General features: G+C 43.0%; 1 protein-coding gene across 1 annotated transcript in view; it reads right to left on the reverse strand.

Moving 5' to 3' along the window:
- Positions 1 to 23432, reverse strand: part of Crybg1 (crystallin beta-gamma domain containing 1) — a 196621-nt gene that overhangs the window by 90719 nt on the left and 82470 nt on the right. The gene's annotated exons all lie outside the window — the stretch shown is intronic.

Here is a 23432-nt window from a genome sequence, read left to right on the forward strand (position 1 = left end):
GCATGGAGTCCCTAGACACAGCTTCTACTGATTACCCACGGGTCCTGGGAAGACCGCTCCCCTGTAGGGCCTGCTCTCCGAGGGATGAAGAAGAGGTCCATGCAGTCTTTGGAACTAGAGTTGCTCGTCCTCCCATCAGAGGAAGACACTAAATGTATTTAGTTTCCTTTCTAAAAATTTACTTATTATATAATATGCACGAGTGTTTTGTCTGCAATGTGTGTATGTGTACCATGTATGTGTGTCAAGCCTATAGGTGCCGGAAGAGCACATTGGATCCCTTGGAACTAGAGTTACAGGTGGTTGTGAACTCCAGATGTCAGTGCTGGGAATGGAATCTGGGTCTTGTGCAAGAACAGCAAGTGCTCTTAGCCGATGAACTCTCTCTCCAACCCTCCAAATCTATTCTTAATATCTCTTTTTTGGTGTTGTCCTGAGTCAGGGTCTTACTATATAGCTCAGGCTGAAATCAAATGGAATATTCTTTGGGCCACCACAGGGCTAATTTAGTAATCTGAACGTAGCTAAAACCTCTGAATGAATTTATGTTAAGAAGTGAAGTCAGCCATTGAGATGGTTGTCTGTAATTCCAGCAATCAGGAAGCAGAGTCAGGAGGATTGCCATGCGTTGTAGGCCAGCCTGGGCTACACAGTGAGACCTTGTCTTCACAGCAAGAACAATAAAATACTAAACAAAAAGTAAAAGCGTTGGGATTTTAAAAGGCCAGTTAAAGTTTCCTGGGTGTTTTTAATCTCCCCAAATATAAAAGCACATAAAAAAGGGAAAGACTGTAAAATTACAAAGGTTTGTACGCTGTTGCACACTATGGAGATTCCTGATGGACTGCTGACGCATCAACAGCCTGATGGCTTCTATTAAACACACCAGCACTGGGCTGAGGGTGTGGCCCGGCGGTAGAGCCCTACCCTGCTCCTCAGTTCCATCCCCAGTACCACAAACTAAGGACATGCTGGCAAAAGATGGACGATCACAGCTGCCTTTCTGAACACAGAGTTTTTTAGCATTGGCTTTTCAGAAGACCACAGACATATTTAACGACACGGTCACATTTGGGGTGCTTTGTGCTTTGCTTTGTTTTGTTTTGTTTTGAACCCTGCTGCGGGTCAGCCTCTGAGTCACAGGGTAGTTTGGCAGATGTAATCACTGCCCTCATTCCTTCTGAGCGAGCAGCACTCCTCTGATAACGACATAACCATGCATCATATTCCTTAGTGGATAAGGAAACCCATGTTTATCCCGGTGTACCCAGGAACATGGTGCAGGGGGTGCCAATGGACGAATGTGTTTTGAAATTGCATCTTCAAAAGTGTCTTATGTTCCATAGAAGTAGAATAAAAATGTCTAGAAGGAAGACTCCCGCTCATGTTAGCATCTCAGTAGACTAGGAATCTATGGGAGAAATGGTATCACGAGGTCAGGGTCAGCCTTCGATGGAGACTGTCCTGTCAAAGCACAAGCTCTTGGGTGCTCTCTTCTTCCTCTTTCATGATCCACTGAACTGTGCATGTCACCTTTCTTTTGGCATCCCACCCCCAAACCCCCATTCTTGATGGTGTCAGGGACTGCTCACCCTTCCTGGAAATGCCACTCTCTGTGAGGGCCACTTCTCCCTCCCTTCCAAAACAGGTTTCCTTATACTATTCCCAGCTCTCTCTCTCTCTCTCTCTCTCTCTCTCTCTCTCTCTCTCTCTCTCTCTCTCTCTCTCTCTCCCCTCCCCTCCCCTCCCCTCCCCTCCCCTCCCCTCCCCTCCCCTCCCCTCCTCTCCTCTCCTCTCCAACATTCAATTATCTTGTGTGGTGTCTGTGTGCAGGTACAAGTGAAGGGCCATGGGTGTGTGCATGTTCTGTGAATGTGTTCCTGAGGGTGTGAGTGCACATACATGTCTGTGCATGCATGAAGAAGCTGAGGTGAATGTCAGTTGTCTCCCTTAATCATCCTCTACCTTATTTTCTGGGGCAGGACCTCTTACTGAACATGTAGATCATCAGTTGGCTAGGCTGACTGGCCTGCCACAGCGCCACCTACCCACTGCTGGGATTACAGATGTCCACCACCACACCTCACTTTTGCATAGATGCAGGGGCTCAGACTCAGGTTTCCATGCCTGCACAGCATGCAGTCTGCCCACGGAGCCATCTTCCCAGCTTTCAACGGCCATATTTAAAGGTAGAAAGGACCAGTGGCTCACAGCTTCCAGTCGTTATCTTTCTGATAATATCTGTTCGATTCTATGATTCTTGCACAGTTGCAAGTACAGCACAAATAACAAGAACTTTACTGTGGCCCTATCTGGAGGTTCTAATGCAATGAGTCATTATTCCAGAAACCGAGGAATAAGGGAATTAAATCAAGCATTTGTTCTATCTTCCTCATGAGCCTTTTAGGTAGTGAAACACAGGATAAAGGAAAGTTCCTCCAATAGGAAAGTGCCAACTAACAAACATGGCTGGGTGAGGTGATGGCTGAAGCGACAGTCATGTGACCGTACCTCTGTCTGGTATGGGCTCTGAGAGGGAGTGTCCAGAGGAGCATATCAATCTTCATGAGAATGAGAAACTGGTGGGTATTTGATTGTACACAGCACCATCTGTGAAATAGCCTTCCCCCAAATAAATGAATCAAGAGCCCATGGTCCCCAAATAAATGAATCAAGAGCCCATGGTCCCCAAATAAATGAATCAAGAGCCCATGGTCCCCAAATAAATGAATCAAGAGCCCATGGTCCCCAAATAAATGAATCAAGAGCCCATGGTCCCCAAATAAATGAATCAAGAGCCCATGGTTCCCAAATAAATGAATCAAGAGCCCATGGTGAGTTTACTGCTTGCCAATAAACACTGGGGATGGGGGGAAAGTTCAGTGACATCAAGCACAAAACAGAGGGACCCAGGATGTGGGACATTCCATAAGAAAAAAAAGTAACAGGGCGTGTGTTAATCCCAGCACCGAGGAGGCAGGGTAGGAAGGGGGATCTGTGAGTTGGAGGCAAGCCTGGTCTACATAGTGAGTTCCAGCACAGTCACATATACACAGTGAGACCCTTACCTCTAATTAATTAATTAACTGACCTTTAGAATTGAAACTCGAATGGCATGTAGGACACTTTAGATGACTGGGGTAATTAGAACCATGGCAGGATACTTGATAATATGAAGTAATCAATATTTCCATCAGGGAGATAACAGTATTGTGGCTATTGGTTTTGACAGCATCTTTTCTTGAGACACATACTGACATATTTATGGGAAAAACAACTTTATGCCTAGGACTGGACTTTTAATTTAAGGGATTTTATTCCTTAAACCAATTCTAGATTTATGGGAAAACCAATGAGCTGGTTCGGAGAGTTCCTATACATACAGTAGTCAGGATACTATATATACATATACATGCATATTTTTACATGATCCATTTTCTCTGTTACTAACACATGGCATTGATGTGGTCCATCTTTTATAGTTAATTATCCATGCTGGAGCACAACCATTAGCTAAGACCCTAATGTTCAGAACACTTCAGTAGGCATTCGTCCTTTCTTCTTCATCTATTTATTTACACAGTGCAAATTAAAACAACCCAACCCTAGACATATCATTCTCCCATCAATGGGTCAATGATATTGCTAGTAAAGACATTTCAAAAATCCACAGCCATGATCTTGTCATACTTGTTATTATTTCACATTACCAAATACCCAGCCAGTGTTTCACTATCACCTCAAATGTATTTTTACAGCTGATTTCAGTCAGGGTCAGAGAGCCATGCCTGTGTCTTGTACTTCTAATATCAGGATGGACCCAGGGATACTTAATTTATACTGTGAGTTACAGGAATGCCACTTCATTTATTCTGTCCCTCCAAGTGTTCAAGCTTTGGCTGTTAAGGGTTTTGTTTTGTTTGTAGTCAGCTGTCACTGTTGTGTTTTTAGACATGTTTTACAGGTTTTTTTTTTTAATACTTAAAGGCACTCCAGGTTCATCTTTAGTATTGTCTGCAATGTTCTTTTAATATCAGCTATTCCCCAAGGAAGACTAGTTCATTCTATACAACTCTGGTATCAGCAGCAAAGAGGTCTAGGTGTGTTCATCGCCTCTGAAGTAGCCCTGCTTCCAGGTCCCCAGCTGACCACGCAAGAGAATGTTTGTGGAGCTGGAGAGATGGCTCAGTAGATGAGAGTGCTTGCTTCTCTTCCAGAAGACCTGAATTTAATTTCCTACAGCCACACAGTGGCTCACAAGCATCTGTAACTCAGAGGATGTCTCCACAGGCATGGGCACTCACATGTACACCACACACACACACACACACACACACCTCTAAAAAACAGAAAATAAAATGTATGGTGTATGTCTTAATAACTTAATTACAAATAAATATAAACGGTTGTGTATGTAACCATTTGTACCGATAGCAAGCTAAAGGCGAGTTCACATTGATAGGTTTGGCCTTTTTGATTTTTGAAAAGTTATCAGTGTGTGTGTGAGTATGTGTTATATATGCTCCAACATGCACACACATATGTGTGTGTGTGTTGTGTATGCACCCAATACATACATAATGTGTGTGTATGTTTTCAAATATGTCACTGTGTTGGCCTTTTTTTTTTTTTTCTATCTTTATGTGTTTTAGGAATCAGACTTAGGTCAGCAGGCCCCTGTGGTGAGCATCTTTGTCTGCTAAGCCATCTGTCCATCGGGGCTTGACTTTTAATTCTGTGTATGTCTGTGATGGGTTGCAGATGTGAGCTTGATAATTGTTAAAACTGGATAATGTACAAATGGAAGTGGGGGGAGGTAGTGGTTTATTATTTTATTATCTCTATTTTTGTGGGTGTTTTGAAATTTCTGTACAAAGAAAGACTCTTAGTAAGAATAGAGGAGGACACTGGCAGAATGGCTCAGTCAAAGAGTTCATCACCCAAGCAGGGGGTTAGATTTCCAGTGGTAATATAAATGCCTGGTATGGGGTAAGGAGATGTCTGCAATCCCATTACTGGGAGGTGGACACAGAGTGGTCCTTGAGACTTGTTGGACGGCCAGTCTTTGTAATCAGTGTTCAATCAGAGGCCCTGTCTCAGAAAGTCAGCTGAAGCCTGACCAAGGAAGATACTCAATATCAATTTCTGGGTCCTACATGCAGACATAGACTGGTGCTCATGCATGCACAAGAGAGATACATACACATCAAAATAATTTTGGGGAGGGCACCTCTGACTCCCCTGACCCCAGTAAGTGTTATGAGCTAATTTCCAAGCAAATAACTAATTAAACATCAAAATCTGAAAAGGTCCACACTGACAAAAGTAAGAAAGGATAGGTAACAAAAGGAATCTTCTAGAAAAAAAAGTAATATACAAGTGATAATTTACTGTAATAGTAGATAGAATATACACTTCACGGCTAAGAGTGCAGCTCACTGGTAGTGAACATGTGTGCTCAGTATGTACAGAGCTGTGAGTTCACTCCCTAGTGACTAGACAGGCTTGTACTAACACACACACACACACACACACACACACACACACCAATTATCTCTACTTAAATAAACCCTGGGAACATTTCTGTATTTCTATTCAATTGCCTGTATTTCTATACAATTGCTCTTATCCAAATAACTGTGCATTTCCAAGTAAAACCTAAATAATGCTTAGTATACTCTTTTAAAAAGAAAAATAAGTATTGAAAGCTAAGTGGTTTGTATTCAAAACAATAGCAAAAATGTTGACATTTTAAAACCTACAAAACCAAAAAGAAGCCACCCAGAAAACTCTGCTGTTTAGGAGAACTCACTTCCTGAGGTCCTGGAGAGCTCTCATTGCTGCTCAGGTTACAGCTCTCTAAAGATCAAGTCACTTAAGTGTACTATCATGTCATCTGCAAATAGTGATATCTTGACTTCCTCCTTTCCAATTTGTATCCCTTTGATCTCCTTTTGTTGTCTAATTGCTCTGGCCAGAACTTCAAGTACTATATTGAATAGATATGGGGAGAGTGGGTAGCCTTGTCTAGTCCCTAATTTTAGTGGGATTGTTTCAAGTTTCTCTCCATTTAGTTTGATGCTGGCTATTGGCTTGGTATATATTGCTTCTACTATGTTTAGGTATGTGCCTTGAATTCCTGATCTCTCCCATACTTTTAGCATAAAGGAGTATTGTATTTTATCAAAGGCTTTTTCAGCATCTAATGAAATGACCATGTGGTTTTTTTTTCCTTTGAGTTTGTTTATATAGTGGATTACATTGATGGATTTCCATATATTGAACCATCCCTGCATCCCTGGGATGAAGCCTACTTGATCATGGTGAATGATCATTTTGGTGTGTTCTTGGATTAGGTTTGCAAGAATTTTATTGAGTATTTTTGCATCAATATTCATGAGGGGAAATGGTCTAAGGTTCTCTTTCTTTGTTGGATCTTTGTGTGACTTAGGTATCAATGTAACTGTGGCTTCATAGAATGTATTAGGTAGTGTTCCTTTGTTTCTGTTTTATGAAATAGTTTGAGAAGGATTGGTATTAGGTATTCTTTGAAAGTCTGATAGAATTCTGTACTAAAACCTTCTGGACCTGAGGATTTTTTGTTTGGGAGACTTCTAATGTCTGCTTCTATTTCCTTAGGGGTTATGCTCTCCCCTGAGACGCTCTGCCAGAACCTGACCAATACAGATGCTGATGCTTGCAGCCAAACATCGAACTGAGCACAGAGACCCCAGTGGAGAAGCTAGAGCAAAGACTGAAGCAGTTGAAGAGGTTTGCAACCCCATAGGAAGAACAATATCAACCAACCAGATCCCCCCCAGAGCTCCCAGGGACTAAACCACCAATCAGAGAGTATGCTTGTGGGGACCCAATGGCTCCAGCTGCATATGTAGCAGAGGATTGCCTTATCAGGCATCACTGGGAGGGGAGCCCCTTGGTTCTGTGGAGGCTCCCAGGGTAGGGGAATGCTAGGGCACTGAGGCAGGAGTGGGTGGGCAGGTGGGGGAACACCCTCATAGAGGCAGGGGGAGGGGGAGGGGATATGGGGCTTGTGCAGGGGAAACTCAGAAGGGGATAACATTTGAAATGCAAATAAATAAAATAACCAATAAAATATTTTTTTTTTTAAATCAAGTCACACAGCAGGTCCCTGCTCTTTACTGAAGCAAGCCACCTCCCTAATGCTGCCACAATCCCACTACTCTGGCTCCCACTACACCAAGCAGAAAGCAGCCTCCTTTCACGCAGACAACCACTAGGCTGGAGCCAAAATAGACTTCGAGTACAACCTGTTTTGGAGTTACTCCCAACTCTGTGGTCTTCCCATTTGACCATCTTCAATAATACAGATCGACGCCCTAGTGCAGGGAGTGCACCCTCTAGAGTGAGGAATCCCAAGATTCTTTATTAGCCCAGCGACTCAGTACTCAGAGTCTGGACCCTGGCACCCTTGTCTTTCCTTGTTTGCAAAGCAGGAATAATGATACCCAGCTCAGGGTTCGAGTATGGGCTAATTAATAATTGCACAGTGCTAATCGTAAGCTGGCTTCATGGCACCAGCAGGTAGCACATCCTCGAGGAATGTATGTGTTAATTATCTAGTACTACAGCTGTGTCAGTCACTGGAAGGAGGGTGGTCTGAACGTATCTACACGTACTTCATTGGAAGATACCACCCTGGCCTTTGGGTTCCTGCTCTGTGCTCATCTTCAACGTAGCACAGATAGCTTATTTCTGTTTCTCCAGTGGGACCCTCGAGGAAAGGGCATGTTGGTATTTTAGCTTGAGGTATACCACAGTGCTGTGCTTACCTGGCTGCTTCTGAACTCACTGGAGAGGAGAGCAATAGGAAACATCCCCAAACAAAAGAAGGGACTTACTCAGCCTGGCAGCCCGACACTCAAGCATCCTGACACAGGTGACAGTGCCAGAATGTGACCCTGAGGGCAGAGCTGCTCTGGTTACAAAACTGCTTCCTATCCAGAAATGGCTTTCTGCTATGTAAGATATCTATAAGGAGAGATAATTTTTTAATGTCATTAATTAGGGCAGTAGACGAGAAGGGAATGAAACAGGTTTTGAATTTAACTGCCTAAGAAATCTTACAGGGACGGTCAGTCCTAGCAGTCTCAACCCTGAACTGGAGAGGAGTAGAGTCCCCTACTACAGTGTCAAACAGGCATGAGCAAACCAAACCCTGTTTAAAAACTAACAAACTCCTACTGCCTGCTGACTCTTCAGAGGTTCTTGGGAAATACCCACAAACAGGTGTGGGTGTAGGCAGCAGGAACAGATGGCTGCCGGAGGGCCAGGGTAGGCGAGTGTCAGAGACTCATAGTCTAGTCCCAGAAAGGGACGTTTGACCATGACTGACTGCCATGTTATCTGATGGACAAAAACATGGGGTCCTTATTCCCCCAGCAAATATGCAGAGGTGACCCATGAAATGAGGCATACCATGTGATCCTGTGTTGTTGGGTTTCCCCCAAATAAGCAAGTAGCTACCCTACTTGTAAGACTGTATCTATGACAACAGTCTGGTCCCCTTCTTTCATCTTCTTGTCTCCTTGTTCTTTCTGCATAGAGGAGCCTGCCATCTTGTTCTATGCCAACTAGGCCCCTGTTCTCCTGCTTGTGCTCCCAGGAGTCCTGTTGGGCTGAGGAGAGAGCCTCTAGTCTTCCCACAGGCTCTTTGTCCCTTGTGACCTGGCATGTGCCCTAGCCTTCTGCACCGCCCATCTCTCGCCTCTCAACCACTTATCCACCTGAACTGTTCTTACTGGGAAAACATACAACATCCCCTGTTTGCTTGGCCTAGAAGACACTCAGGAGTCTTCAGGAACTGATTGTCACTCACCATTCACATAAATGTTACCTCTGCAGAAAGGTCACTTAGACACCTCAGCCTAGAGTACACACCACTAAGTGACATTTTCCTGTTTGTTTTTGTCTAACTTCCGTCTCTGGCAACACAAAGCAGGAAGTAGGAATTGTTGCCTCTTGCTTACCTCTGTGTTGCCATTCCTAGCACTTTGCCTGGAAGACACAGTGTTCAGTCAGGTTTTCTAATTGGGGGAAGGCATATTCTGTTTCTATTATTTCAGTTTAATTTGCCAGTGGCCGTCATGTGGTTATTGCCAAGTCATGCTCTCTCCAGGCATCAATACCCGCTCTCTACAAAGAAAATGAGCTCCAGCATGAATTTCCTCATGTGTCACCGCCATGTTCTTAACTGACAAATGTTTCCTTTTACTCTACAGAATGATGGGACGACACGCTCAACACCCCAGTCCCCAGTAACCTGTACCCCTCGTTCTGAAGTCTTTGGGTACTGTCCCATGCCCACCATACTCTACATGGCTTCAAAACCACCTGGTTTGTCCCATCCTACCAAAGAGCCACTCCTGCCCCCACCCAGCCACTCCCCACCTCTCCCAGCTGGACTTCTCCATCAGCCCCAGGACAAGCCCCAGACCCCGCCTCCAGCAATGTGTCTTCAGTTATCTCATTAGAGGAAACGGCATATATTTTGCCATCAAAACTATTATTGTATTATGCTATACACAGAGACTATCTTCCCTCAATGTTAAAATTCTTTTGAAATACTTCTGTTTCCAAAGAGCTTCTTATATGGGGTGGACAACTTGGAGTAAGTTCTGAGCAGCATGGCTACCTGCTTCCACTCACACTCACCATGAGTTCAACATTCCTTTCGCCAAATCCAACATCCTCATTTTACCGGTCTTCTGACTGTCCATATTTCACATTTTCTACTTGGTTCTGTTTGAAATCTAATCATTCGCTGTAAGCCTATGGCCATTTATTTAACTCTTACAGAACATGGCTTGCTCTGTGACTCTGTAAGACCCCTCAGGGCTGCTTTCTCTGAAGTTTCTGCAAGCTGTCCACCCTGTATAGAAAGCTCCTGGAAATAGAAATAGTTCAAAGAACCTTCAGATTTGGGGAATCTTAACTAAATCTCTGCATATAGCATGACACATTAATAGTTTTGAGAGCAAAATATAGTTATTCACTCCAAGTGAGGTCATTAAAACCATGCTGCTTCATATCTATCCTCATTACAGTTTGCTGACAAGGAATCTTGGTGTTAATTTACAAAAACTAATAATAGGAAAAGCCTTCAGCTTCTTGTTTGTTCTGAAAATATTTCAGATCTCTGTGGCCAGTTTTCTAGTGACTACTTTGAAGTTAGTATTCTCCAAGGCGAGCACATAGATCCCCACCCAGTTCCCTTTAGGAGTCTCAAGGCTTGTCACCAGGGCCATGTTCCATCCTTGGAGTCTAAATGCTTAAAAAATCATCTGTCCATTTTTGCTCACATGACATAAGGCATTTGTCATCCAGTCTCTTGACTTTAATCCCAGTCAACAGTTCTGTCTCCATGCTAATCCACCATTTGGGTGGCCACATGGGCAATTTCTCAGAGTCCACCCACACTTGATTTCAAAGCTTTTTATTTCCTTGTACACGACTCTTCCATTACATCAAGAAGACCAATGTCTCTCACATATTCCATCTATGATAAAGTATCTTTGCTTAAGAACTCACAGCGGTTTCTCTGCATTTAACACATGGGCCTCTAGCTAACACTTCTGGGGGCAAATCTACTATTCAGGATTCTTTCTGTGTCCCTTTTGTGTCCAAAGACAGTCTCCTTGGGCCAGCTTGTTCTCTCTACCTTCAACCAGCACCTTCATTCTAATGCCTCTCCTAGATGCAAGAGAGCAAGGCAGTATTGAATATCACCAATACAGTATATTTTAGTTTTAAATCTCAAACACTAGGCTATCATTCCTTTCAGTCTCAGTTTAAGCTAAGCAATGGTAATACAGATAATTCTTCATCTTTTCTCATTCCCTTCCTTTCTGTTGGAAGAAGTAGCTCCCAAGGCAACCCATCAACAAGTATTAAGTAAGTTAGTAAATAGATAAATAAATAGGCATACATATCAAGTTTGGGATAAAGGAGAAGAGACTGGCAGAATATGAGCAGCAATATTGCAGGAACAAAAGAAACCAGAAAGATGGCTCAGTGATTGAAAGTATGTATTGTTCTTCAGAGGATGCAAGTTTGAATCCCAGCATCCATGTTGGATAGTTTGTCACCTCCTGTAGCCCCAGATCTACCATAGCTAGCCTGTTCCTCTGGCCTCTGAGAGCCTCTGGACTCATGTGCACAGACCCCCACACAGACATACACACACAAATACTTTTTTTTTTAAGGTGGATATGTTGGCACACATCTTTGGTCTTAGTGGTTGGAAGGCAGAAGCAAGCAAGGATCTCTATAAGTTTAAAGCCAGCCTGGTTTATTTGTTCAGCAAGTTCCAGGCCAGAACTTACTTTAATAGGAACCAAACCAGAAAAAAAAACAAAACAAACAAACAAAAAAAAAAACAAAAAGAAACAAAAAACAAAGACCAAGAAAACCAATAAAAGTCCAAAGGAGGGTCCAGCCTGTCAGTGGGCTGTGTGGGAAGGCTGAGCACAGGGTGACTCCAATTCCTGCCTTCATTTCTTGTACTCTGACCTTCTGGTGGTTCTTCTCTGTCCTCCTGAATCCACCCAGCTCCCTCTCAGTACCTTTCATGCTCTAAAATGATGTATGATCCATTTTCTAAATGGAATACAGAATTTGCTACTTCAAGGATCATTTTTTAGGAACATGAAGGTATATATGATGACTCATTGCAAGATCATCTTAGCAACGTGAGGTACCAGCACAGTCAATTGCTGTCTCTACTAGTAATTCCAACTTGGTTATCATTCCACTCAGTGGCTTTCCAAATGCCGGGGGCAAAGGTGACATAGAAATAGTTAAGATCACTGATGCACAGATAAAAATGAATTGTAAACCATTTAGAGTGAGATTACAAACCAACATCAGCAACAGAAATCCTTTAGGGACAGGAAGCTTACTTAAACATAAACAGTATTTATAAGAAACAATAGATAAGCTGGGTACAGACTTAGTAGAGCAAAAAGATCTGTATAAATATGGGGCAGGGGTCTGGGGAAGGTAATGGTCTTTGATTTTTAAATTTTATCTATTTACTTATTCATTTATTTAGAGTACAGTGTGTAGGGGTTAGTTCTCTCCTTCCACTATGTGGATTCTTGGAACAAACTTAGGTTGCCAGACTCCGCCGCAAGCCCCTTTACCCGATAAGCTGTCTTGCCGGCCCCAGAGTTGTCTCTTTGTGAGAAAGAAATACAAGAATAAGGTGAACTGATAAAGCTAGTTCATAAAACCAGATACCAGATGCAGGAGAGTATTACGTACAATCTCTTTTAGTTGTTTCCAAGAGTTTTTCCAGCACCTCAGTATTTTATTACAAAGACGTCTACATAAATCTAGCCAAATGCCAAAAGCAGACACAAGGAGGGAAGGTGGAGAGGTAAGGGTGTGTCCTCTGAACACAAAAAGCAGGACTGAGGCCGAGAAGCCCAAGGCCTCTCCCAGCCCGCTTCCTCTCTCTCCTCCTGCAGCCCGGAGGCATGCCGCTGAAGCACCACAAAGCACCAGCTAGGCTCTCCTACCCACTCATTCTCAGAAGCCCTTCAAAGCTGGTGGCTCTGCTCTTAGCTGTCTTCTTCCCCAGGCTGAGGAATCAGCTCACCAAGGAAAGGCTGTGTACATCTGATGGCCTGATTCAGTCCCCGAAAATAGGAGGAGAGGACAAGCGATTCAACAAAGGTGTCCTCTGACCCCCACAGCGTGCTGTGGCATGTGAGTGCACACACAAATACATTTTATTTTTTAAAGAAGATGTAAGTTCACTGGTCTAAAGGAGCTGCTATCTGGTGGAAAGAGACACCATTTCTAAATATGGAGAAATCTGGGGTGTTAACATAATTTCCTGGGAACATGGCGTTGTCAGAGGAGACTCTAGGAACCCAGAGAACAAATAAGGTAGTATTTAATCAAAATTTTAAGATAAATATATTGGATAATTTGGATTGTTACTGTTTTAAAATAAAACAAAAACTAGAAGAAGATTCCCCTGTAAAGGCCCCTCTTTTAGTTTTCTGTGTATATTTTCACTTTGTAAAGTATTTAAAATCAATATTTGTAATTAACAAGCACTTACTGGTGAAACATTACCTAATTCCGATATTCTTCGACCTCCCCCACCCACCCACCCCCCCACCCCCCGGCGTCTGAGGACAGAACTGGGGATTGAGATCTTATGTATGCTAGGTTAGTGGCAGGGGTATGGCCCCAACCCTTTTACTTACTTATTTAGAGATAGGTTCTCACTAAATTGAACAGGCTGAACTTGAATTCATTCTGTAGCCCAGGCAATACTTGAACTTTGGAACCTCCTGCCTCATCTTATCAGGTATCAGGGAACACAGGCCTGTGCCCCTAATCCTGGACATAGGTTAACTTGCAGGTGAGGGGCTGTCCTAGAGCTCCTTGTGGTAACCAGGCTGACCTTGAACTCACAGAGATCCTTCTGCCTCTGCCTCCCAAGTACTGATATTAAAGGCATATTCCACTACTTCAGGTGTAGAGGTTAACTCTTGAAGAAAGCATGCTTTCTTAGTTTTTAAACTGTTTTAGGCAAAGATTATCAGGAAACTGGAGGGTTATGATTTGATTGGCGTCATCATTAACAGAGAGACATTTTAAAGTGGATGTTTAATACCAATGATCTAAGTATCCCCCAACTCTCTCACTCTGACCTTATGCAAACTTATGTCCCCCCCTGCTCAGGGCTCTCAGTGGGTCACCTTGGGAAGCAAGGTGCTCTCAGGCTCCGCCCTTCACTCAGTGAGCTGGGCATAGATCTGTGGGTTTCCGTGTCCTGAGATGACCAGCTTGCCTGAAGCGCTGCAGTCTGCTTCAGCTATCACAGTCACAGAGCTCCCTCCTAACCCCAAGTTATCACCAAAGCTCTGTGCATTTAATTTAGTGTCACTGGCCCTGTCTCCCAGCCACAGAGTTGACTTTCTCCCAAGTTCTTCTGGGCATTTACTGCTGAACTGCTGGTTAGAAATCATTAAAAATATGTCTAGAGTGCTGCTAATTAGCCAATAATTAGAGAAGACCACGAATCAAATGCATAATGACTGTAGGTGGTGTTTAAAAACAAAGAATCTCAAATCCGAGGCTTATCAGGCACAGGGGCAGAAAGAGGCACTCAGACGCAAGGCAGTAAAGCCGTGAGTTGTGGAAATAAACACTGATTAAGATCCTACATTCTCCGTGCAGGACACATCTGAAAGAATGCTCTCACAGACTCTGCCAGAGCAGGGTCAATAAATGCTTTAATCTATCTCGAGCTGTCCATTCAGCCCTTAGATGTTTTCCAAAACATCTCTGTGCATACAAACATATACACATGTTAAAATAGACTTCCTTAAATTATGGGTTAGGTCAGTACTCTGACAGGGGAAAAGAAAAGCACAGATCAAAAGTTTATAGGACACGCTTTTTCTCCTAGAACATATTACAAAACAAGGCTGACGACACACGTTTTACGAATTCCATCCAACAGCTTCAAAGTTTCCAGGCACAGAACAAAGTGAATGTATATATATATATACACACACGATTACAGGTGGAGCGCAGGGTGGATGAGCATCAAAGCTGAGTCCAGGCTGGCAGTTACCGCCTCTACAAGAGCAGAGCCTGTCCAACCAACAGGGGTGGGGATGATGGAGGAAACCACCGAGGTTGAGAGCCAGAGCTGTGTCTCCATCTTATCCCTGGTGAAATGTGGTACCCCAAAGGCAACTTGGAGCTGAGGATTAGAACCCGAAGACAGATGCTACAGATACAGCTCAACAGTAGAGCGCTTGCCTCGAAAGAACGAGGCCCTGGGTTTGGTTCCCAGTACTGCAGACCATAGAATCAGAATTTGAAAATGACTATCCGCTCTCCTGAAATGCTACTTCTCAAAACATCCTGATTTATTTTTTGAGACAGGGTCTCCTGTATCCCAGGCTGGCTTCAAACTCACTAGGTACCAAAGATGACCTTGAATTCCTGCTTCCATCCTGGTGTTCAGGTGACAAGCATGTGCCACCATGCCTAGTAAATGAGGAGCTTAGGATGGAACCCAGAGCCTTGTGCATTTTAGGCAAGCATTCTTCCAAATGCACTATATCCCCATCCTCCCAAGCATCTTTGTGGTCTATTATTGTCTAGTTCAAATAAGAAGTTGGTACCCTGCCAATGACCTCAGCCCAAAGGAAAATGGCTTTAGAGAAAATATAAATCTATCTATCTATATTTTTTTTTCCAACACAAGGATCTGAAAACTTTCACGCAGAGAGGGCTAAGTCTTGGAGAGAACTGCCCAGCAGTAATCGGCTTTAGTGGCATTCACTTTGCTAGCTAAACTATAGCTAATTAGAAGAAAATATTAATACAAGGCAAAGGGAGGAGAGGAGAAAGACAAGAATGTGAATTTTAATTGTAGTGACTGGAATACCGACAGATACAAGACTGAAATGCTTAGCCATTCACAGAAGTAATAAATGCTGGCTCCCCCTCACACACCCTCACATTGGAACACTTGTAAAGAGTTGCTGTAAAATAAACCACAGCAAAGCCCAAGTCCACAGAAGATCCTTGGCGAGGACTCACCTCAAGATCCCGGTCATAGTTCCTGTTTCTGGAATTTTCATATCTATTCCGGGAGTCAGGGCCCCTGTTCCGAGAGTCGATGCTCCTGCTACGATTGTTGGCACACCCGTTACACCTGCCGCAGCCACAGCCACAGCCACAGCAAGTCCGACCCCCCATCTCAGTGGATCAGCCTTCAGATTTTCTTCAAGAGGGAACAGTAAGTGTCGCAGAATGAAAGCAGTGTCCCAGCCACACATGCAGCCAGGCCAATGCCTGACAGACCCAGGGTGAGAGCCCAAAGAGGGATTTCTGATCAAAACAAACCCTTTACTGAGATTAGGAGAAACCCTGCATCCACTCAGAAGAAGGCCAGGCGCAATGGTGGCATCTCTCCAAATGAGAGATCCTCTCCCGGTGGCCACAGGAAAAGAAGTGAGCATCATTAGCCGTGACTCCGCTTTATTGTAGACGTGATGTCACCACGGCTTTAATTTTCTCCCGTGTTGCATTTGCTTGTAGGAATTCAGCTTGACATTTCAGGATGCCAGAACAATAACAGTAATTATCACCACGCTGAGCTCTGTATTGTCCCTGTAGTCTTGGATCACTGGTGAGCCCTTAAAGCAGGTATGCTGGTCAGGACAGTCACCACCAAAGGCAGGGGACCCATCTTCCCTGAAGCTGGTTGCAGTATCCCAGAGGACCCCTCTTAAGTGTTTCTAGATTCCAAGTTTTAAGTCTTAGAAAGTTTTTGTGTTACGTGCAAGAAATAAACTTGAGAGGGAGAATATTTGGAATGAAGGGTGCTTTGTGCAGCTCTTCAATTTCCACGCCAACAATTCCAAGTCCCACGCCTGTTTCCTATCACTTCATGGTCCCTCTAAGTGTAGAAAGAGGAAGAAGGGAGAGAGAGGAGAGAGAAGAGGAAGAGGAAGAGGAGAAGAAGGGGGTAATGATACCCCAGAAGATAAAAATCAATCTTTCTTTCTTTCTTTCTTTCTTTCTTTCTTTCTTTCTTTCTTTCTTTCTTTCTTTCTTTCTTTCTTTCTTTCTTTCTCTCTCTCCCTCCCTCCCTCTCTTTCTCTCTCTCTCTCTTTCTTTCTCTCTCTCTTTCTTTCTTTCTTTCTTTCTTCTTTCTTTCTTTCTTTCTTTCTTTCTTTCTTTCTTTCTTTCTTTCTCCCTTTCTTTCTTTCTCTCTTTTTCTCTCTTTCTCTCTTCCTTTCTTTCTTTCTTTTTCTCTTTCTCTCTCTCTCTCTCTTTTTCTCTCTTTCTCTCTTCCTTTCTTTCTTTCTTTCCTTTTCTCTCTCTCTCCCTCCCTCCCTCCCTCCCTCCCTCTCTCTCTTTCTTTCTTTCTTTCTTTCTTTCTTTCTTTCTTTCTTTCTTTCTCCCCTTCTTTCTGTCTTTCTTTCTACCTTTCTTTCTTTCTCTCTCTCTTTCTTTCTCTCTCATTTCTCTCTTTCTCTCTTCCATTCTTTCTTTCTTTCTTTCTCTCTCTCTCTTTCTTTCTTTCTCTCTCTCTTTCTTTCTCTTTCTTTCTTCCTTCCTTCCTTCCTTCATTTCTTTCTTCCTTCCTTCCTTTCTTTCTCCCTTTCTTTCTCTCTCTTTCTTTCTTTCTCTCTCTCTTTCTCTCTCTTTCTCCTTCCTTCCTTCCTTCCTTCCTTCCTTTCTTTCTTTCTTTCTTTCTTTCTTTCTTTCTTTCTTTCTTTCTTTCTCTCTTTCTTTCTCTCTTTCTCCCTCTCTTTCTCTCTCTCTCTCTCTCTCTCCCCCTCCCTCCCTCCCTCCCTCCCCCTCTCTGTCTCTTTCTTTCTTTCTTTCTTTCTTTCTTTCTTTCTTTCTTTCTTTCTTTCTTTCTTTCTTTCTTTCTTTTTGAGACAGGGTTTCTATGTGTAGCCCTGGCTGTCCTGGAACTCACTCTGTAGACCAGGCTGGCCTTGAACTCAGAAATCCTCCTGCCTCTGCCTCCAAGTGCTGGGATTAAAGGCATACGCCATCACTGCCTGGCGATAAAAACATTTCTTATAAAAACTTTTATCAAGGCTGGGCATGGTGGCACATGCCTTTAGTCCCATTATTCTAGGGGTAGAAGCAATTGGATATAAATAACAAGTTCATGAACATCCAGGGTACATAGAGAGATCCGATCTCAAGAAAAGAAAATAACAACAACAACAACAACAAAACCTTCTGCAGTGCTAAATATCATGGATTGTCACAGTGTCTCTCAATACAAGCAAACCAGAGAAAGAATGGGAAAAGAGAATTTAAAAATATCCTGTCTCACTCAGGAGGCAGAGGCAGGCAAAATAGTCCAAGGCTATCCTGGTCTACAGAGTGAGTTCCAGGACATCCAGGACCACACAGAGAAACCCTGTCTTGAAAACAAAGAAAGAAATCTCAGCCTCATTCTTTTCTTTCTTTCTTTCTTTCTTTCTTTCTTTCTTTCTTTCTTTCTTTCTTTCTTAAAGTTGATTTACTTTTCTTTTATGGGACAGGGTCTTATTCTGTAGCCCAGGCTGTCCTGGAACTCAAGGCAATCCTTCTTCCCACTGTCTTTAGTTGGAGGATCACAGGGAGAACACCATTTCTTACTTTCAACACGATTTAATTGATGAGTTTGCAAATTTGAATAACACAATAGCAAGAGACTGGCAGGATTTAAAAAGACTGGCGACATATATCATAAGGAGAGAGAGAGAGAGAGAGAGAGAGAGAGAGAGAGAGAGAGAGAGAGAGAAGACTCATTGAAGCCTGGAGGACTAACTGGTATATCCTTTTTTAAAGTCCAGTCTGAGAGTATAACATTCCAAAATATGAATGCCTTTGATTTATCAATTCTACTTTTAAAAGAATTTAGCTTATAGAGACAACTAACAACAGCAATGAAAAAAAAAAGGTTAGAAAATAGCAACAGCTGAGCACTGAGCACCCACGAATCTGGAGAGCTGGGATGGTCCATCCATCCTCTTACATCTGAAGCGTCACAGAGTCGGTCTCGAGTGATTTGGAAAGAGGAGTACCAGGATTTCTTAGTGAAGAAAAAACATGTCGCCCAGGTCATCCTCAAGCTCTGTAACAAGTTACAGCTGGGCTAGAGTACAGGTGACACTGTTGGGAGTTGCAGAGGGAAGAGAAAAGAACAAATAAACTGGAGAATTGTATGTAGTCCCTGCATTTTCTGTTGAAAACAGCCCACCCTGGATGGACTGCCTATATGCATACATAGTAGGAGATACAAAGCAGGGCATTACCCATCAGGGCAGAGAGAGCCTTAAGCCTTTGTTTTGTATATTGCATTACAACTGGATGTTTCTTTTGCCCTAAAAAAATAATAATAAAACTTAGAAGAAAAAGTAATAAATACACTAACCAGGTTGTTGAAAAGAAACCACACCCTCTCACAGACAAAGCCTTCCAGCTTGGCAGAATACAGGAAATGGACTGGCTTACATGTATGCGCATGTTTATTTATACATCTATAAATAAACAACACCCACAGTGGCTACTTCAAAGGGAGACACAACATGTACTTGGGAAGGAAAGAAAACAAATCCTTAACTGAGTTTTCCTGCTACAGCCCGGTGATCCTGACACCTTCAAATGGAAAGCTAGCAAGACATAAATAATATTCCTTCCTTCCTTCCTTCCTTCCTTCCTTCCTTCCTTCCTTCCTTCCTTCCTTCCTTCCTTCCTTCCTTCCTTCCTTCCCTCCCTCCCTCCCTCCCTCTCTCCCTCCTCCTTCCCTCTTTCCCTCTTTCTCTCTGTGTGTATATCTCTTTCTTACCAGATAAGATATTTAGCTTTTAGGAGAAAAGCAAGTGGCACAGGGAACCCTGCTGTTTGAAAGCCATCTATAGGGACCAAAGCAACAGCCCCTGGCATTGAGCCTCCCTGTACACGGAAAGGTCATGCTGTCAGGCCACATCAGAGCCTGGGAGATAGCTGCCCAGGTGCTGGCCGAGTTCAGAGGACACTTAAGGTAACTGGCACACAGAGAGAAAAGGGAACAATTTTCCTGGGCAGAGGCCACCAAGGAAGAGCTCTTCTACAAGCACACAAAAGTGGTGATGCTTTGGGCATGGGAAGAAGATGAACAAAGGCAAGAGACGGGCCTGTAAAGGAAACCTAGGACCAAGCAGAATATCCCAGACAGTACAGGCAAGACTTATAGTTTATAAGAAACCAGAGGGTCCCGGTGATCACGAATGCATCCCTAAGTTTTAAGTTTAATCCTAATAATGCTTAAATTATTTCTCCTCTCTTCAAAACGTATTTAAGTAGACAGTAGTTTCACACAGTCCCAGGACAGAAATGCAAACATATAAGCCTTCAAAAGCTTGTGTCTCCTACCCATACATTCCTCACTCAACTCCATCACAGCTAACTATTACTAGTGTTGACTAGTTAACTGAGACTTTGCATCTCCCTATGTAGAGCAGACAAACTAGTTTGGAACTTGAAATCCTCCTGCCTCAGTTTCCCAAATTCTGGAGTGTGCCTTCTCCTAGCATCACTAGCTTTTAATGTTCACGTCTATAGTCAATGCATTTATAAATAGATGTGAGTCTGTCCTATGTTGCTGCCTCTTGTACACATTATTACATGCTATTCATTTTGATTCTCATCTTAGATGTTTTGTTTGGTGGTGTATTATTTTTATGCCTTAGATCAGTGGTTCTCAACTTGTGGCTGGCACAGGGAGCCCTGCTCTTTGAAAGCCATCTTTAGGTACTAAAGCAATAGCTTCTGGCACACAAGTGGTGAGCGTTCCTGTGCAAAGGCAATGCTATCAGACCATGTTTAGAGGCAGGGAGATAGATGCCCAGGCCACGCCCTTTGGAGTTGAATGACCCTGTGTTGGTTTGAGTACACTAGGCCCACAGGGAATGGCACTATTAGGAGGTGTGGCCTTGTTGGAGGAAGTGTGTCACTGTGGGGGTGGGCTTTGGAGGTCTCCTCGTGTTCTCAGGCTCCACCCATTGCCGAAGAGAGCTTCCTCCTAGCTACCTAATTCCAGCCCAATCGGTGGTCTGGGTGGAGGATCTGGCATCTCTGAGATGCAGGTCTAATTGGCTCTCTCAGCCATAGTCTCAAGAGATAAGAAGCCAAACACACATTGGTAGGCAGGAGAGACAGTCAGTCAGCAGTAACTGAGAAGGCATGCAGACAGGAGTTTGGGTCTCCAGGAGCCATGTGAATACTGGATAGGCATTGCTGTTCACCTGTAATTCCAGCAGCACAGGGAAGGCTGAGACTCTCAGAGCAAACTGGCTAAGCAGACTTGCCAAGTGAGTGAGCTTTGGGTTTAACTGAGATAGCCTGTTTTACTGAATAAAACAGTGAATCAAGGAAAATATCTACCAGGCATTCACATGCGTACACATGTATCCATACCTGCTAATGCACACACCGACGCATATCACTTGTACATAAGAGAAGAAAACAGCTACTACATTGGTGATAATGAAAGAACAAGGAAGACTGTGGGAGCCGAGGCTCAAGAATAAGAACAAAAAAGAGGTGAAGGGAACCAAGGGGACAGCAGTGTACCTCAAAGCCGGTTCTTCCAGTGGGAGGCCCTTTGATCGTCCCTGGGGAAGAGCAGCAAGCAGTGTAGAACAGAGGTGGCACCTGGCTTGACCCCATTGTAGGTGACACTTGGGGACAGTGTGGGCCTGAACTGTTTCCTGCCTATTCTTTTCTACCTGTTCTGTTAGCCATGGGCTTCAAGCTCTGACCTTTCCATCTTCTCTGTATTTCTTCTTCCTTCCTTGGGGCCTTGAGGTCTTTTTGGGGTAAAGCTCAGGACACAGTGCTTCTTGGCTGTAGCCCAAGGGTGTGAAGAGACAGTTGGAGTGCTGATGGCCCTGCATGGCAGACAGGGACACTGCAGAGCCTTCACTGTCCCTCCCCAGGGAATTTATTTTTTGCCCCAATTCTTTTTTTTAATTTATTTTTTTGAGTGTGTATTGCATATGCTCATGCTGTACAAGGAGAGGTGTCCAAGGAGAGGGCACTGGGTCCACTGGAATTGGAGTTACCGTTGTGAGCTACCAGGTGGGTGCTGAAAGTCAAACCCAGGCCTTCCACAAGAGCAGCCATTGCTCTCAATGTCTGGGCCGCCTCCAGCCTTTCCTTTGCCTTACTCCGAATGCTGCCACAAATCACTTCCTGGACTTCAGTAGTCATTAGGAGCTAAAATGAATTGTATTTACCAAAGAAACAGTTTCCTCTTAAAAGATAAAAGGCATAATGCAATAATACCTAGAATCCTTGGCTCAGGTCAATGACCAGGGGTACCAGTGTTTTTCACCCGTGGCTATAAATGATCTTATAAATAAATAACTGGTAAAGAGAGAAGGAAGTGAGAAATCAATGTGGATGTGAGTATAAAGTATAGAAAATTTATTAATCTAAATTTGATTTCCTATTCCACTATTTGCTAATATGCTGTTCTGAGTTAGAAAGCACCCTGATTCTGTGGTAATAAAGATACAGCTCTTATTTAGTTTTTTTCTATATTAAACTGTTCTGCATGGATTTTCCCCATTTTTGCCGTGTCCTAATGAAATATAAAACATGCTCTAATAATCTTATCATGGTCTTTTCATATTGCTTAACATCACTAAGGAATCATTTGTTTTGTTTTGTTTTGTTTTGTTTAAGGAGTTAGGTATTAGAGCAGGGCCTGGTGCTCTACAGGCAAGCCTAATTCTTTATTTTTATGCTAAAATACACAGCACAGAAAAATTGACTATCTGAATCATTTGAAGATTATAAGCAGTCTCTGGTACATTCAGACTGACAGACAATCAACATCCAGAACGCTTTCCATCTCCATTTGTAAACTGAAGAATCCTTGAACCCAGAAGCTTTCTGCCATCCCCTTCCAGGAGTGGGGTTCCAGGAGTGAGCCAGCACACTTGGTTTGCATTAAGTAATTAACTTTTAATACACAGTATTAATGAAGCAAATGTCCTTTGCTTCATTAATTTTGCAAATGTCTCCAAGAGAGACTTCTTTCACAGCACAATGTGCTTCACTGTTTGCCCTCATTGGTCTTGTAAGTTAGAAGGAAAAAGTGTATCGTACCTCCATCAGGGTCTGGCAGCTACCTAGCCTACTGCAACTTAGGGCACCAATCTGCTCTCCTATGCTGCAGATAGGTAGATAATGGATAATATCTCCACACACATGAGTGGATACAGTTAGTCAGAACACACACGTGCATTGCACACCTCAGGAAAACTTTTCTTTTAAGAAAACATAATTAAATTAGAGATTGAACCTACCACAGCTGGGAGGGGTGGCCACGCCCTTAATCCCAATACTCAGGAGGCAGAGGCAGGAATACTTGTGAGTTCTGGGCTAGCTAGGGCTACATAGTGAGATGCTGTGTCAAATTAAAAAAAAAAAAATTAAAATGAAAAAAAAATTTTAAAGAGAAAGAAAAATACAAAGAAGAAAAGCAACTAATAGCAATGTTAAAGATCTAATCCCAACAGTGGGAAGGATAACGCTGTTTTCTGGGACAGAAGCACTAACTCCAAGTATTGATGTAATAGTGCTTCATATGCTCTTAGTTAAAAGAGAAAGGTTACACAAAGATTCATGATCACAAGAAGCAATGGGCTGACGGCAGAGGAGGCATGGACTCAACATATCCAAACAGATTCATTTATTATCACACTCTTTGAAATACTGTGTTATAACATGCATTATATTGTATAATATATATATATAGTATCATGCTGAATTAGATAATAAATCATAATACAATAGACATAATAATCATAGCTACACACACACATATATATATATCAATCATATAATAT

Source organism: Mus caroli, unplaced genomic scaffold (assembly GCF_978045245.1).
Source record: "Mus caroli unplaced genomic scaffold, Mus_caroli_1 scaffold_9, whole genome shotgun sequence".
Taxonomy (NCBI): Eukaryota; Metazoa; Chordata; class Mammalia; order Rodentia; family Muridae; genus Mus; species Mus caroli.